Raw genomic sequence first — 18,298 nt, 5'->3', positions numbered from 1 at the left:
TTACTGAACACACATGTAATCAATAGAGCAAAATTAGAACAATGCCAGGTCTTTCCCTCCTTCTGCAGGCAATCACTAGCCTTTCTTTTTTCTTTTTTCACTGTGGTAAAATATACATAACATAAAATTTACCATTTTAACCATTTTTAAGTGTACAATTCAGTGGCATTAAGTATATTTACATTGTTGTACAATCATCACCACTATCCATTGCCAGAGCTTTTTCATCATCCTAAACATAAAACAATAACTCTTGTGATAGTCTTGATTAAGAATGTCCCAGATTTTGTGGAGCTCTAGTCTCTCCAAAGATAAAAAGGTTTTAAAGCAACATAGTGATATAGGCAACATGGTGATTTTGTGTGATTCGAAGAGAGAAAGGTGGAAGTAGAAAATTTGAAGTTACTTGGGGTTGTTTTAATATTTAGAGGACTTTGAACACCCGTGGTAGGTTTGAAAGAGAATTAAGGCTGAAACTGATGCTGCTTTTATGTTGGGGAAAAAAAAAAAAAAAGATTTGCAATGCCTAGCACTGAGACGTGCCAATAAAGCCCCTTTCCAGGAGCTCTCTAGAACCAGAGCTTATGCTATATAACATGCTCTACTGGCTCCTCAGGCTTCCCCCTTTGGGTCCTAAAGTTGGAGTCACAATCCCTTAGTAACTGACTGCGAACAAAGCGCAGCAGATTATGCTTTACAATTTAAAGACATAACTCCTAGCCCCAGCTTTTCAACCTTTTATGACTCTGAGCAAAGTAATGGAATGTTCACAACTCCCCATCTGAGTAGTTACTCATCACAGATAAGAATTGCTGTTTTTCTCTTGCCAACCACATAAATAATGAACTTTTCTTTCCTACTTATAAAGTCTAGGAGCAGATAAAGGCTCAGACAGGGAAGAGGTTAGTGAGAAATCCAGGAGATGCAAGAGAAAAGGTCACTCAAGCTGGCACTGGAGGTGGGAGATAGAGGCTGGCAGCAAATCCCATCCTCCTCTCACACTCTTTCCTCTCCAGAACTTGTGTTTTCAGGGGAACCCTGGTACAGTGTAGACCAAGGGCAGCCTGCAATTTGAATAGGAGAACAGCCATGTGCATGATCAGATTCTTACAAAACTATTTGTCTTAGATATAATTATAAATATGATCACATGAATACACAGACTCAAGATACCAATCATGTCATCATCACGACCACTCCATTCTGAAATATTATACCTCTGTATTCATTAGACCAGAGCTACAAATTTAACAATACAATGTAAGGCCAAAGGCACTTACAGGCCACACCCATTTTGACTTGTGAGACCGTGTCTGTGTGTTGTGCTTTCCTGAAAAAATAAAGCATTTCTTTGTCGGGTATCTGAGGTCTCACAGTTGCTAGACTGAAATAATTTTTTTGCACTTGTTCCATTTGAAGACAATGGAAATTCTGTTCTATTTTAAAAGGAGTTTCAATTCTTCTGCTTACCTACAGAAAAGGCCTGGAGTTACCACCTTCTTCATTAGTAAAATTAAGCTTTTTCTTGTTAGTCCCTTTTTTTAAAATAATTTTTATGAAATTTATTGGGGTGACATTAGTTAGTAAAATTATACAGTTTTCAAGTGCACATTTCTATAATACATCATCTGTATATTGCATTGTGTGTTTACCACCCAGTCAGTTCTATTAGGTTGGTGCAAAAGTAATTGTGGTTTAAAAGGTTAAAAATAATTGCAAATACCGCAATTACTTTAGCACCAACCGAATACTTCCATCACCATATATTCGACCCCCTTTTCCCTCTTCTATCACCTCCCCTCCCCCCTTTTTCTCTGGTAACACTAAACTGTTGTCTGTGTCTATGAGTTTTTGTTTCCTTTTTTGTTTATCTTGTTTGTTTGTTGCTAAGCAAAAAAAGTCAGACAAAAGAAGTCGATAACTATATGACTCAATCATATGTGGGATATAAAACTGAAAACAACCAATCTAAACGCATGATTGTATTTTCTTTAAGTGTTTCAATTTTTAAAACTGTTCTTAAGCCAGTCTTCTCCTACCTCTCCCACAACCCGTCATTCTCGTCATTATCATCACCACTGTTATTTTTTAATTTATGTGACTCAGATTTTGGCCATTTAAGCTACCAAGGAGCTAAAATGAACACCTACTTTTCAAATTTGATACTGATGACTTATGGCCTCAAACCCCTTCCTGAGAAGGAATAAAAATATATAACAAAAATATGGAGTGAAATAGAGGTAGTGGAAAGTATCTACATTGCTAGAACAAAATGTTTTTGCAGGTAAAATTATCAGCATGTAGCTAACTCAAGATCTAATGGAGAGAGACAGATTCAGTGGATATCTGAGACCTACGTGATAGAATAAGGCCTGCATGTTCCTAAACCTGTGATCAAACAATCTTCTCGAATTCACCGTGGCAGTCATGATTTTGACATTGAATTGTTTTCCTTATTTCAAAGTCTCAAAGAATTTTTGCCAACAGTGTGAAGGCAAAAATCATCTATGATACTATAATATGACTCATCAAGAATAACAATTAAATCACCTTTCACATATTAGATAGTCAGGCTTTGAGCATTCTGGGTCCAGGTCTTTATTTCCCTGCATGCTGTGTGTTTTTTGATGGGTAATTTTTATTTGAAGAGGCAGCAAATGATGAACTTCAAATTCCGTTATAGAAAATACTTAATACTCAACAATCAGATGATCATTTTCAATGATCATTACCATAGACAATCACTGTCTTTTATAGCAGCCAGGATAACCTTTTAAAAAGAGAATTCTGCTTCTCTCATGTGCCCATTGAGTAAACCTCAAGACCTTGAAGTGGAATATAGGCACTGATGGCCTGGCCTCGCTCTACCACTTGCCAACTCCCTTCCCTCTGCTCTGGCTACTCTGGTCTTCTTTCAATTCTTCCAATGTGGCAAACTTCAGAGCTCCCCGACACTGCTCTTCCTCTTATCTAACTCTTGACCTGGCTAACATCTAATTGAACTCCAGGTCACAACTAAAATATTAGTTCTTCAAAGGGGTCTTCCCTGACGTCCCCTTCCCCAATCTAAATTAAGTCTCTATATTTATATTGTCTCACTGTAGCTTATACTCTTCCTTCCACAAAAAGGACAGATGATTTGGGGTCATTTCTGTCCATTAATTTATTCAATCCTAATTTTTACAAAACCTCATAAACAAAAAATTAAAGTAAGTAAAGTCCAATGATAGTAAAATGTTTAAAATTTTTTCTAAGATAATGGTTTATTTTAATAGGAAAAATGCCTCAAAGAGATTTATTTTAAAAAATCATGAGATTACTTGATCTTTTATCAAGTCACACATTTGTTTTTATGAAGCCATTGAGAACATGTGCTATTCTGAAATTACTAAATTCCAAAAATTCTTGTGGAAACTCTCATCCATTCTTTCTCCAAATTGATTATGGACAGAAAGAAAGTAAATGTGATAAAATATAAACACATTGCTGGAATTTAAATTAAAGGAGGATTCCAGATGGAAGAGATTACAGAAATCGATTAGATCAGGGGTTCTCAAATCTGATGGCACAATAGAATCACTTATTGAATCTTATTCCAACCTTTAAGTTCAATTCAGCTTTCTCAAAATACACCTTTGACAATTTTTTCTATTTCAAATCTTCTCATGTGCTCCTCTCGTCCTACCACCATTGCCAAATTCAGCCGAGGGAATACCTATACCTCTTAGGATTGATTTTCATTCTCTATCCTGTTCGGGATGAGCATCTGTCTCTCTCATCTCTTTATCTTTTCGTATGAACTCCTACAGAGTTTTTCAAGACTCTTCTCCACGTCATGGATTTGAATGCTATAGTATTTATTGCTGCTAATGCAGAATGTCATTAATAACAATCTGCTTTTGTTTTATTATATTAGTTTTCTTTTTAAAGGTTAATATATCATAAAATAAGTAAAAATATTAAAACTTGATAAACGTAAAAAGACATAATAGATAATACACAGAAAAGGAAACATACTTAACACACATTATACGAAGAACGTTCAAAGAAATGCCAAATTATTTAAATATTCTTGTGCATCAATGTAAAAAAGACTCTTAAATGTGTAATGCCTCATGAAATGACGTAAGTACTCTCGGGACTTTTGTGCAGGACTGTAGATTATTACCGTGCTTTGAAATACAATTTGACAATATATTCGTATATCATAAGCCTTAAATACATTCATTTCCAAAACCTAGCGTTAATTACAAAGAGGAAAAAAAAAATCAGTCATCTCAATTTGCATCTCTGTCTTTCCCTTAGGAATTTCTGCTCCTTTGTCATAATAGCCATCCATGCCTTTGGGCATCCTAGTAGAATTCCAAGAAACGTTTTATGATTTTTTCCTAGTTCTATATTATATCACGTTTGGGGTATGCATATTTTCTGAGTCTTCATCACGGAAGAATCTCTACTGTCACAGGCTGCGAAGTGAGGATCATAATGGTACCTACTTCCTAGTATTATGTAACTTAAGTGAATTTTTATGTGAAAGGCTGAGGTTGACTAGCTGGAAAATTTCTATCATTTCCCTCCATATTTGAAGTCCAAGTTCTTGATTTTCTGCGAGGCTGGCCTGACGCAGCTACAAATATGTTCCCCACCTTTCCTTGATGTGAAAAGTAATCATGGATAGGTCACATTCTAAGCATGTGCTACGGCGGGCAGCATGGCGGTGACCTTTTGGAGAAGAGCAAATGGAGGAAGGCCAAGACAGAATGGTTATGTCTTTAAGGAGAGGCCTTTCCTTGTTTTTGCTGTGGGATCCTAGCATCAAAAAGCAGAGAGAAGGCAATTGATGCTGGAGCCGTTACCCTTGTATTTTGGGGGCTGGTGTTGTGAAAATCTTTTAGGCACAAAAGAACTGCTGTGAACTTAGCTGTCTTCCATAGATGGTCTCAGTGTTTAAGCCTTCTTTGCCCTCTTTCCTGGGTTCTTCCTAGCGTTCTGGTCAGGGCAGATTTGTCTCATCACAAAGAGCTTATTATAAAGATATATTTTCATCTCTCCCAAGTCAGCCCATTTAACTTAGTTCAGTTAACATAGAAAAGAAACTTGAATTAGCAACTAGAAGAAAAAAACTAACAAAATAAAAACACCCAGAATGAGCTGGTTTACAGAGATTCTTTTAAGATTTTTCTTCCCTTCATACCTCCCTTCCTTCCCTTACATTTTTTCCTTTTTATTTTTTTCATTTAATAAACTTGTTGAGTACTACTGCGCTGTTCAGTGGAAAGTCAAGGGCAAATAAGAGACTTGACTTTCTTCCCCTACTTAGCTACAGTTGAAACACGCTGTGGCTTGACTGTACAGCTCATAGTAGGCAAACCCTAAAGCCATTTTCTAGCTTCAATCCTAGATATGCCAAGTCTCTTTTCAGCTCATTTTAGTTCAAGCCCTTTTTGGAGGTTCTCAATATGCATTCCACCTAACTTATTTTTCTATAACTTATGAGCAGCACTCAGCAATGTACTTGCATTACTCTTAACTGACACCAGGTGGTGTCTAATGCTGGATCCCATAGTTTGTATATATTATTTATTTTAAATAAATTTATGGTTAAGCCACTGTAAAATATGCACCCTTAAAATAGAATGTAAAGTGTTTAACCATTCATTAACCACTGGATTTTACATAATCACAACAAACATTTGTATCCTGCTTTATAATTTACAAAGTGTGTTCACATTAATTACTTTTTTAGATGTTTCCAATAGTTCTTTGAAGTCAGTAGGGCAGATGTTTTATTTGCCGCACTTTACAGATGACAGAAAGATTAGGTTATTTAACCAAAGTCACACAGGTACTAAGCAGTAGAATAGGGATGGAAGGCCTGATTCTCTGTTTTTATATGCAAACAACTTGTTTGAACACTGTACTATAATGACATGAATAGAAAATAAAATCAGGTACAGGTCCTGTAAACTAAAGCCCCAGTATTAAACTTCTCTACTCAATTATCATCTTCCTTATTGCTTTTATCACTATCCTGTATTGTTCTGGCTGTAACAGTCACATTTTCCATGTGATATGTGACTGAGACCCACGAAACATTCATATGTATATATATGAATATACATATATATATACAAAGTATATATATATACTTTGCAGTTTTATATGAAGTGTTAATTGCCATTGTAACCTTCAGTTTCTTTCCGAGTTCAATATTCTTTGTTTTTTATCTTATTTTGTACAATGAGAGGCTGCTCCTTTATTTTATTTCCTTGAAGAAAAAAAAAAGGATCCCTAAACATGCACACATTGAAAATGATACGTAAACATAAGAACATAATTGTTTCTTCCTCAGTAAAAAAACACAAAAGAAAAAGAAAAATTCCTACTAACCAAGTTGCTATGTTCTCTTAGGAAGCTTAGTGATTGTAACTGAATGCTCAAATCTACCTTTTCTTCTTAAAAAGATTCACACCAATTTTTTTTTTCCTTATGGGCAATTTAAGAATGATTTTTAAATAATTTAAAAATGTAGCTAACATGTGATTTCCACTCATTGACCAACTTATGGCCAGCCAGTGAGATTAGAAGTGTACTTAGAAAAAAATATTAGTAGTCATAGCAATTTATGCTCATTGAGCACTGACTGGTTAACACTCTGCTAGTCACTTTAATTTTTTTACAGCTTATTTCCTTTTTACATGAACTTTATACAGTACATACCTTTTCTATCTGCATTTTCTAGGTAAAGAAATTGAAGCTTAGAAAAGTTAAAGAGCCTAAGACTAAAGTAATGAAGTTAGGATTTAAACCTGGATCTGCCAGAATACAGATATAGGTCCGCCTGACTACGTGTGGTCATCTTCAGGCTTGCTAGGCTTGAAGATAAGCCTATCTGATTCTTTCTCCTCTAGTTAATAAGGATTTCTATCACACTCCTTTTGATTTTTCAACCATCACAGCTCCACCTTTGAACACTCCTTTAGCACAGGGAAAATCTGTGTAAGACAACTCAGGGGAAGTAGAGTCTAATGGATTCATGCTAACGACTTGACCTACACTGCTGGGCATTGAAGGAGTTTTGATGTTAAGCATTTACCCTCCATATTCCCATAATGGAAGGTACAGTGGGTGAGAAAGACACCTTATGGAAGAAAGAAATCCTATGCCCATTAGCTTTGACTTCCCATTCCCCCTGACTAACTTAAAACAGAAAGGAGGAGCTATCAGGGCACAGTATCATGTCACAGTGTCATGAAGGGCTGAACTACCAGGCCACAGGAAGGGCAGGGAACACAGGAGACTTGGGAGTCTCAGCACAAGAAACGATGGACCTTTGCTTTACAGTGATGCCAAGTGATGCTCAGCATTACATCTTCTTCCCTGTGTGTCTCTGTCAGATGTCAAATTCCAGATAGGCAAATTCAAAGTGGTCCAGATTGACTTCTGTGTATATCCTCTCTAACTGTGACCACTAGGGGACCTCTGGTCAGGAATGCTAGTCAGAAAACAAAACAAAACAAACAAAACAAACAACTAACTTGTAGTTGTTGGTAACAGATGGTTACTAGAACTACGCGTATCATGGCAATCACATAGTAAAATATATAAATGTTGAATTACTATGTTGTACACTTGAAACTAGTGTAATATTGTATGTCAACTATACTTTAATAAAAAAACAACAAAAATCCAGATGTCCAACACATTATTGGTCTGGGGAAGCAGTTTCAGCAAAGACGCCGCACTATGTGTCAAGGAGGAAATGGGAGGTGAGACAGTACAGACAGCAGAGGAAGTGGTACCCTTTCATCAAGTCTGTGTGAAGGGAACAAAGAAGTAAACTGAAGTGTGCAGGGCTAGGGGTACAAAAGGCCTTTGTGTGTCTGTTTGTCTTTAAGATACGGTGCCCTTGAACATGTCGGTGGGCTGAGAGAATTGGGAGACTAAAATAAAGGTAATTTGGTGAGCAAGGCACAGATGAATGTAGGCGAGACTGGTGTTGGGAGCACAGGAGCAGAGTGTAACTTAGAAAGTAGGAGGCACACTTTTCAAAATAGAGGGAGGTTTGCAGGGTGAGGGAAAAGGATTGATTTTCTGATGGCCTTGTTTCTGATGGCCTCTATTTCTCAGTGAAACACAAGACGAAGTGATCTGCAGACTGAGGCATTTAGGGAGTGAGGACTTCCAGCGGGTGGTGAATGTCTGGGACTCCTGCTGCAGGGTCCAGTTCACTAAGGACAGCAGAGCAAGGGAAAAACCTGGTCAAGCTTGAAAACACAGATTATTTATTTTTCTATTTTCCTCTCATTTCCTGCTTTTTTTTTTTTTTTTTTAACATTTGAATGCTTATTGGTCTCTGTTCCAAAGGGTGACCAAAGAAAGAACAGAGAAATAGGAAAGCAAATGTTGCAGTCATACCTTAAAATTTCTGCTCAAGCTTTGATCGGGGTGGAGGATGGGGTAGGGACAAAAACAGGTTGTTAAATCATCACTGGATTTCTGTCATCCATGCTTCTCCAATCCCTAATCCATGGATTTGGGTTTGTCTTACCATCTCTGGGGCATGAAGCCCCTTGTTCAGAGGATGGAACAAGAGTGTGGCGCATGCGCTCAGGTATAACCATCACACAAAGTGCACCATGTTGGCCATTGGATAAATTACTTATACTCTCAGATCCTATTTCTTCATAAATAAAAGGAAAGTTTGAAGATTAAATTAAATATGTGGATGAAAGTGTTAAATTGTGTGCTTGCCACATGTTAGGTGTACAACAAGTGTTAGAAAAATGGATTGTAATATTTTGTTTGATTAAAAGCTGCACGTGCGGTCACTCTTAGAATCATCTAAAAAACAGTTGTGAAATTCCTCTGTGGTACCATGTAATACAAATTCGAAGTATGAAGGAGTTAGCCTCTTTATCAGAAAACCAAAAAACCAGCAACACCAACAAAAATAACAAACAACAAATAAATAAACTGAGGAATAGAATGAAGAAATAAAATGGAGTCACTATAGTCAAGCTGCTAAATTACCAAAATCAAGTAGGTTGAGGGAATGATTCTGTTCTTGTGTTAAAGCTAGTTAAAACAAGAAGAGAGGGAACAGAACTTTCTAGTCCTGTGTCAATGCCTGGATATACATCAATTAGTTTTGTGTCAATACCTGGACATACATCAGACCTCCAGATAACTACCTCTGATTATTCCCTGAAGGACTCACATATCCAGACCACCTGACATCTATAATTAACATGAATACGAAAGTATAAAACATAGTATAAAATAGGAAACACCTTAAATTAAATTGTCCAGATCTCCTGCCATCTGACTGATAAACATCCTGGATCAATCCTAGGGCTGAGAATGTAGAACTGATATGACTTTCAAGGATACGACTTTCACTATAAGAACTCTTAACTTTTCTTTCTTCTTCATAACATTTCTGGGTTTTTGCCTAATCTGTGTTTCCACTTTGCAAACTCTAAAACCCTTGAATAAATCTTTGCCATTTATTTCTAGCAAAGCCTCCAGACTCTTTTTGACTTTGTTTAACAAACTCAAACAAAAAACTGGCAATTCATAAAAACAGGTCTGTTCTCCTAAAGACTGAGATTCAAATTAATAAGGATGTTACTTTTTGATAAAGCAATGAAATACAAAAAAATATGCAAATACACCTCATCAAACACCACTTTGATTATATCAAACCACTGTTAACAAACCTTCATAACTCTTCAGTGCCATGCCTGTCCCTTCCACTCTTCTTTCACTAATGACTCCCTATGAAACTCAGCTCCAGTGAACATGGATTCTTTGCCTTGCACTTGTTTTCCCCAGTTCTGTGTTATCACTCATGTCATTCCATGTCTCTATACAATTCTTTCTCCCATTGCAGCACACAACCCTACCACTTTTTAGGTCTCTGCCCACAGAGAGATTTGTGGCAACATTTTTGGATATAACAATATTTAGGCGTAATGCTAACATTTGGACGGGAGGCAGAGATGCTAAAACAGTCCCTTCTAATGAGGAATTGTATGGCATCTCGTGCCACTTTCAAATGTCTCCCAACATTCACGTAGGTAAAAATAAATCTCATCTATAATTATCTGAATCTAGAATCGGACTCTGTTTCACAAATTAAAACAAAATATTTGGGACTTTTTGTGGGAAGATTGCATTTGGTTTGGAACTTCCCCAAGAGTCATTCACTATTTAGGGACATCACATTAGGGATGACAATGTTGCTCAATGCAACACAGAAAAGTTCAGAGTGCAATTGTCACTGCTGGATTTGCTGGACTCTATGATTAGCACAAACATCTGACTCCTTCATTATGGATTCTCTAGTGTCATCATGGCCAAGCACTTGCATATGGAATACATATTTTTATGTATTTCATAAATTCCTTCCTTTTTATTTCTCCTTTATCCTATAGTTAGGGGAGTACTCATATATTACAATTTTTTTTAAGATTATTTGAGTTCTATTTCAGGATAGTCAAGGCGGCAGTCTAAATTACTTATTAAAATGAGATATTGGATGTAACAGAGTTGCAGACCACGACCCTGAAGCCCTCTGTTATTTTCCCACAATCTTCTAGCCCCATCTCTCCCACCTGTTTGTCACTAAAGATTCATTGGTATAGAATTTAGAATGTTGTTTAATTTTTTTAATAACATATTTTTCTCCCCATCATATACAAAAACACTTTCAGAAAATGGCTTTATTCTTGCTAAGCTACAATCATAACATCTTGGGTTGATACTGACTGAAGGTCTAATGGTCTATTTCAAATATGGATAAAAGAGGGTGGTATCAGCTGTAACTAGCAGGCCCCTTGGAATTCAATTCTGTGGAAACTTTCTTGGTCATAGAGGACATATAGAGATCCAACCCTCACTCTTCTCTTAATGACAACATGAGGGAATAAAACTTCACTTCAACCCTGGATGCTTAAAAAAGTTGAATATAAATGAGCAGGGGATTGAAAAAAGAGAAAAGAAATCGCATTATATCCTATTTTTCTGCTACCAACCATCACATTCCAGTTGGTGGACTTTTGAGCAGAATGAGCTACTTGGCAGTTACTTCAGGGTAAGGACACAGAGAGACCCCTCAGGACAAGGTGTCCTCAGCCAGATTTCAAAGGAAGCCTTGCTGCAGCCAACAGTGCCCAGAAGCTTCTACCTGTTTCAGGTCTTCTCTTGCATGATCATAACTATGAGGATGATATTCCAGGGAGAATGTTTCCTGACATTAAAAAGAAAAAAACAAACATCTGGGCCTCATCCTATTTTATTAGGGGTTTCTCTGCTGGTGATGATCTTAGACCTACATGTTTTTGCTGGAAACCAAAGGGCACCAGTAAAATACCTTTTTAAAACCTTATCATCTCAGCATGCGGAGGCAGCATCTGAGAAGTTTCTGCCATGAATTGAACTGTACATACTGCAAAACATGTATGTACTTAAAAGGGGAGTTATGGTTTTAAAGAAGATGGAGCTTTAATCACATGGAAACTGAGGAATTAACATGATGTCCAAAATCAATAGCCTGAGACTTTGATTTTATCACTCACAAATCCTTGACAGAGGTCCATGGGAGTGACATAATAAAATGTCCTGCAGATTTTTCATCAAGAGGGTATAATGATATAGTACATATGAAAGTGAACTGTAAAGTACTATAAAATGAAAAGTATTTTATTTTAAGATATGCTACTAATTTGTCACAGCCACCTAAGAAATAAGAAATAATTTAATACAAATACACAAACATACAGTAAATATACTGTGAAGCTATGTTCTCATACTGTAAAAGCTACTCATTGAAAAAAGGAAAAATGGAAAAAACTGGGCACCTTTTTAGGACACGAATTAATTACTGATTTTTAAAATAGATTTTAGCTGCTTGATTTTGAGTCAACCTGAGTGGTAAAAACAACAACAACAACAAAAAAACCCCACAAAACAAAACAAAAAAACACCAAAAAACAAAAAACTTATTTTTTTTCAAATATATCACTTTCATATTATGCTGGAAATATTTGCTCAAGATGTGTTTTCAGTGTGCAAACCAGACTGGAAATAGTCCTTTCACATTCAAGTGTCAATTATCGCTCTATTATTTTTCAGATGGTTGAGTCACTTGGTACCCTCTCATCACCATCTGCTTATCTCATTGTTTTTTTTTTCAAATGCTAACCAGAAAGTGATGTGGTGCTTTGCTCTGTCTTTCTGTTTTCATGGTCCCCCAAAGCAACCTCCCTCTCTTTTTCTTCCTTGTCAGTTTCGTAACTTTGACATTAAGGCTGTTTTTCAGCGCTCTGAGTAACCTACAGTTCCTAAAATTCTGCTGTGTGAAGATGACTTACTCTTGGCGAGAACCGCCTATGTCTTCATGTGGTACAGACACTTCCCTTCTAGGAATTCAGTAAGGCGCAATAACTTGTTTTCTTGACTCAAACAGTGACTCAAACATTCACTATGCATGACATTCTGGGGATGTTGGGAAATACACAGATGAGCCTGCCTCATTTCCTGACCTCAAGAAACTTGCATCACACAAAATAAGATGGAAAGAATATGTGCTAAATGCTATAGAACTGCACAGCCCAATGGAATAGCCACTAGTTATTGCTTATTGAGCATCTGCAATGTGGCTAGTTCGAATTGAGATGTACTATAAGTAAAAAATTCACACTGGATTTAGAAGATTTGGTACCAAAATGCAAAACATCTTATTAATATTTTTATATTGATTACATGTTGATGTGATAATATTTTAGATATATTAGGTTAAATGAAGTCTATGATTCGGTTCGCCTGTTTCTTTGTACTTTGTATAGCTACTACAAAATTTAAAATTACATCTGTGGCTCGCATTATTTCTATCGGACAGTATTGCTACAGAAGTTTAGAGAGGAGTGGGGGAGGACTTCCTGTGTGTTGGGGGGTGTCCAACAGAAGAGGGGATGATGAGCAGAAAACTATTTAAGAGGAGGTGACAATGTGCTGAGTCTTGAAGTAGCCTTTGCACAAGTAGAGGGGAGAAGAGACCTCAGCTAAAAGTAGAGGCAATGCTGGGTAGTGGGCAAGACGTGGTCTTCGAATCATATCTTAGCAGCTCTTCTTCTCAGCTGGTTGACCTCTCTAACTCTGTTTCGGCATGAAAAAGAATCGGGCTTAGTGATGCCTGTAAGATTTGACAGTGTTGAGAGTTATAATGAGTTGATGCATGCAGATTATATGGTGCTTAGAACAAGAAAAAACAGTAAGTAGTGTCAAATTTACTAGCATGTGGACACTTAGCAGGGTTAAAAGATGATTTGAAAGATGCAAAAATGACATTAAACCTAAAAGCCATTTTCTCAGCTACTACACCAGAGAACCACCGTTAAGCTCTTGCCTCTCTTTTCAAATCATTGTGTATAAATAATGGCTTATAAGCTGAGTGAATCCCAAGTTCTCCACAACACATATTCAGAAACAGAGGAAAAAAATACAGTTTCCAGTTGATTTTTCACTGTTCTTATTCCATTATTGACTTTATAACATTTTTCGGAAAAAAAAAATAGCACTATCAATAGGCCATTGTCTTCCCTTTCCTGTTGATATCCTTATTCACTGAAAGCCCTAGGAAAATATTCAATGGCCCACATCTATCTTCATCAAAATTACAGATGGAAACAAGAGCAATTTCTGAAGTGGATGGAGTTTCAATTATCTTAGTGATGATGCAGGAGAAACTGGGCATATCGTCAAGTTCCCATTGAAGCGGTCCTTACAGAGGGTTTCCTGACAGTCTGATACTAAAATCTTCTGAGAAACTAATACTAGTTCAGCACGTGACAGGTTACTCTGAGGGTGACTGACTGGAGAGCTCATTGTAATTACACACAGAAACTAGCTTCTCTTAAAGACTGCTGCTTACCACAGGATGGTGGGCTGACCGTTAAAAATATCTTACACTAACCATTCTTTCCTTATAGATGTTATATGTTCTCAAACACCTCTGACAATACTAATTAAAGAGAATTTTGTTTGGGTTTTGTTTTTTAAATGTCTTTTTGTTATGTGATATAGCTGTCTCTTTTGAGTTTACTTTTTTAGTTTGTTTAATCTTTCATTTGGCAGGCTGTCCTCAGACCTTGTATGTTCTTTGATTATCTGTCTCAGAGTGAGTAAATAAGAAGAGTTAATGGGAAGGCTGACCTGGAGCTCTGTGTACTTCAGTATGACGAGACAGAGCCAACCTGTTAGGAGCCAAGGTCCTTCCTCTACTTCACTCCCAATGCTGAAATGGAAAGACTTTTATGATCGAGCACCGGCATCCACACAGGTAGAAGTCCCCAGGTATTTCCTTCTCTCTATTTTGAGAAGAACTGTCCATTTCCCCCCTTGGGAGTACATACCTCCCTAAATGCTTCCCTTTCCGAGTAGAGAGACAGTTATAAGGTGTTAAGAATGGAGGGAGGGGCAGGGTAACTCTTCTTCATATTAACCTTCAGTTGATGCCTCTCTCTTTGTTCTACTTTCCACACTAGGTCTCTGTTATACATGCTATCTCTGAGTCCAGGGCTCTCTAGGGTCTGAGACTGGAGGGGAGGGTAGCTTTTTTATCTGCTCAGCCCCTCCATGCAAGGATCCATCTCTTGATGAAGGAATGTGAATGTCACTTCATGACAATACTATGTGGGTTGGAATGCATATCGGTGCAGCCATCTTTGGATGGCTTTTGGAAAATGCAATCTACCACACACCTATGCTCTATAGATGAAAAAACAGAAGCTTAAAGAAGGTAAATACATTGCTTGTGATCACACCACTAGTAAAAAGAAATGCCAAGATAGAAGCCTGCTGGTTTCTAGAATCCATTCTCTTAGAAAAAAAAAAAATCACTATGCTATTCTATCTCCCACCCCAAATTCTTTCAGGCTTTAAATTAAAAACATTTTAAAGAAAGAATCTGTTTCAAATACATGACTGCTTATTTATTTAAATAGTGTACCACAAACTTCATAAACCTGGAGCAGGGGGTAGCAATATGAGGTCACAATAATTTTAAAGTCCAAGTTACAAGAGTTCAAGCCTCTAATAATGCAGGTCCTGACCTCACTTTTCCCCAGAACTAGTTCCTTTTCTTTGCCATGGCTTTTATAGCTCCGAAAGATGCCTTCCAACCCCGCTGCCCTCCAGGCCACTACAAAACAGCTACCACATTTTTTAGTTTCCTCTGCCAAAGGCGGGACTTCTGAGAACATCAGCGACAGGGGAGCTGGGTCTTCTAGCTCCAGCAGCTGTTGGGAGAGCCAGAGAGGGCTGGTTTTGCACAGAGGTAGGACTGTGACCCTGTTCCAACTCTGGGTCACACTTCGTCTTGTCACCTGGGCAGACGAGAAGCACTGCTTTTCTCAGAGAGCTACCCCTTCAGTGTTGGCCCCACATCATTCTCATTTTCCTGCTAATAAAACAGAGCAAAACAAGTCCCCTCACCTCACTCCCAACCCGAGGACAAGCAAGAGTTCAGCCTGGATCTGCAACTTCACTTCTGAATGGGTTAGAAATATGTGTTTTTCCTTTCCATGAAAATCAAAACAAAACAAAACAAAACCACACCACGTCTACAGGAAGCAGCTCAACTCGATCATAAAAGAACTTACACACCAAACATAAAGTCTGACTTTGTGGGCTAAGTGTGGTTCTTCTAATTATTGGTGACCTCATGGTTTCTGGCAAAACAATGGGTAGATATTCGCTTTTCACTTGTCTATCTCAAAAAACTCCTGAGGATGTTTTCCCAAAACAAAAGAGGAGTTAACCCAACTGACAGCTGCTCAAAGCTGTGAAAAAGTTTTCCCAGGCTTCTCTCCAGTCCATCAAGAGATCAAGGCCATTTTTGGTCACAGCTAGAGTTCTCTTTGCAAGAAGGGAAATTCTTCATAAAACATAGACTAAAGATGGGAGCCCCGTTTTCGGGGAGGTAGCAGAAGGCTTTACATTCCATAGCGGGCCTTCCCCTTATGGAATTAAACTTACAGTAGTCGTAGTAGGTAGTAGAATACAAACAGGAGGAGGAGCAAGTGCAGGAGTAACATGCATTGAAGTCTTACTAAGTGCTGGTTATGTGCTAAATGCATTCATCTAGCTCTGTGAGGTAAATACTGTTATGTGTGTATATAAAAATACTGCATTTTTAAAGGTATTTTTATATCATTTAACAAAGTTTAATTGTCTTCATGGCTATTGAGAATTTTTTTTTAATGAAAGTTTATTGGGGTGACAATGGTTAGTAAAGTTACATAGATTTCAGGTGTACAATTCTGTATGACATCATCTATAAATCCCATTGTGTGTTCACAATATTTCATTTTTTTTAAATGAGGAAACTCAGGCTTAAAGATATCGTAAATTATCCAAGACCATATAGGTTGTAAGAGGTGAAACTGGGATTCATACCCAGGCATTCCTACCCCTGAACTCTTATATTATTCTTATGAACTGTCTCCTGTTAAGTGTTAGCTGTTGTTTTCCTAAGAAATCCAGTTAGACCAAACTTTATTAAACACTCACTAGGTGCACAAATCTGCAGTAGGGCCTGGGTTATCAGATGAAATAAGAAGTAGTCTCTTCACTGAGGGAGCCAGGTGGTTGAATAGAGAAGACAAATGCATGGTGGGAGGGCTCTCAGGGTTCTCCAAGTAGAGAGGGATTCGTTTGAACTCTGGTAGGCTCTAGGAAAAATTCCAGAAGGTAATTTTTAAGATGAAATTAGTTTACAAATACAATTTGGATAGGTAGAGAATAAAGGAAAAGCCATTCTAAACAGGGAAAATAATATAAAGAAGAAAGGCCTGTTAAAATACATGGAGTGAGAGAGGAAGGCTGACTTGTCAGGTGATGGATACGAAGATAGATGGTTTGGGAGAGAGCCTCAAAGATGGAATAGGAAAGAGAGATGGTTATCCAGTTGTGACGGGCCCCCACAAAGAAGTCTGGATTTGTCCTATAGGCAAAGAGCCTTTTGTACAGAGGAGTGGCAGAATCCTGTAGATGTTTCAGATCCCAGGCAGCTCCTACAGGAGCTCATCCTTCAATGGGTGAGTTTTCTGTATGCACCTTGCATCCTGTCAGGCTGGCTGGGGCAGCCCAGAGGGAAGGCCACTGCATTGGGTGGAAATGCATGGAAACCTTACCTTTCATGTCCAGGGTTCTATTTTGTTTCCTTGAGTTGGATTTTTGTGGCTTTGTCTTTCGGAGGGCTCTCATGTTACTTAGATATTTTCCAATGGTGCAGCAAAAGAAAGGCAGAGAGATTTGGGCTTAAATTCTCAACCAGAGACTGTCAGTGTTGACCAGTGGTAGTCATTGACCGAGGGGGCGGCAAACATTTGGAGAGGGGAAGAATGTGTGTGGGAGGAGAGCAAATCCCCTTTGACTGAAGCTGACTTAGGGAAGGATGGGGGTTGGAAGGGGGGGTGGGATGGGAGAAGGGTTACTTCACAGTTGGGGCCTTTTCCCTGGGCCTTTTCAATAGTATTTGTTCATCTTTTTATCTTTAGCCTTAAAGAATTGAAACCAATTCTCATTATTTGAAGCCTAAGACATGAATTTGTTCTAAATGATGTGTTACTCCTATTTAATACTGAGAAGAAGTCTTCTTCAGTGAGATTTATGAAGAGTTGAATCCTGGTTAATCAGCATTTCTGAGAATGATCCGGAGTCCAGAAAACCAGTGCCTGCAATGACCATATTCTCTCTGTACCTTGACTAACCTTGGAAAGGTTGAGCAAACCATTCTATCTGTTCTTCCTGCTAGGTTAGAACAGATGAGTCAGATCTCGCAAGGAGATCAAGTGGCTTTTTTGCCTCAATAACATTTCTGCTTTCAAACTGAGTAATATTTAAAAGTGGTCTAATTCCACATGTTTTGCTATGTTTCCCTTTGAATAGCTCTGGCATGCAGCTTGCAAGGTAACCTGTCTTTCAACAGAGTTATTGGTTGGAAAGTGAATTAGGGTGGTAGAGATGGCATGTAGAACCATATCTGTATGTTTAAGTAAGTTTAATTGAGGATATAATACACACATGCACACCTATGCAAATTGTTCTCCAAACCAGCAGTATAAACTCCTTGGTTCTGTGGCCCCAGCAAAGTTAAGAGGAGAGGAGAAGGACAGGTGTACATCAGGACACGAGTGGGCCCAGGGGCTAGTGGGTGGAGGCCTGCTCAGGACCTCTGGCCTAGACTTCCTAAGTGTATCAAGTGCCTCAACTGTAGACATCTGACCTTATC

At 38.0% G+C, this 18,298-nt stretch overlaps 1 protein-coding gene across 4 annotated transcripts in view; it reads right to left on the bottom strand.

Annotated features, from left to right (window-relative positions):
- Window positions 1-18,298, bottom strand: part of LOC117026071 (atherin-like) — a 53,672-nt gene that overhangs the window by 22,799 nt on the left and 12,575 nt on the right. For 2 of the 4 annotated variants that reach the window (XR_004423693.1, XM_033112510.1), the window contains exon 4: window positions 16,584-16,736. The exons of the other annotated variants lie outside the window; for them this stretch is intronic. The gene's annotated coding sequence lies outside the window, so the exon portion shown is untranslated. Of the gene's footprint in view, window positions 1-16,583; window positions 16,737-18,298 lie in introns of those variants that run through there. 4 annotated transcript variants of the gene reach the window in all.

The sequence above is a fragment of the Rhinolophus ferrumequinum genome, chromosome 8 (assembly GCF_004115265.2).
Source record: "Rhinolophus ferrumequinum isolate MPI-CBG mRhiFer1 chromosome 8, mRhiFer1_v1.p, whole genome shotgun sequence".
NCBI lineage: Eukaryota > Metazoa > Chordata > Mammalia > Chiroptera > Rhinolophidae > Rhinolophus > Rhinolophus ferrumequinum.
The sequence above is the reverse complement of the archived record's forward strand: the minus strand, read 5'-3'. Positions and strand labels throughout refer to the sequence as shown.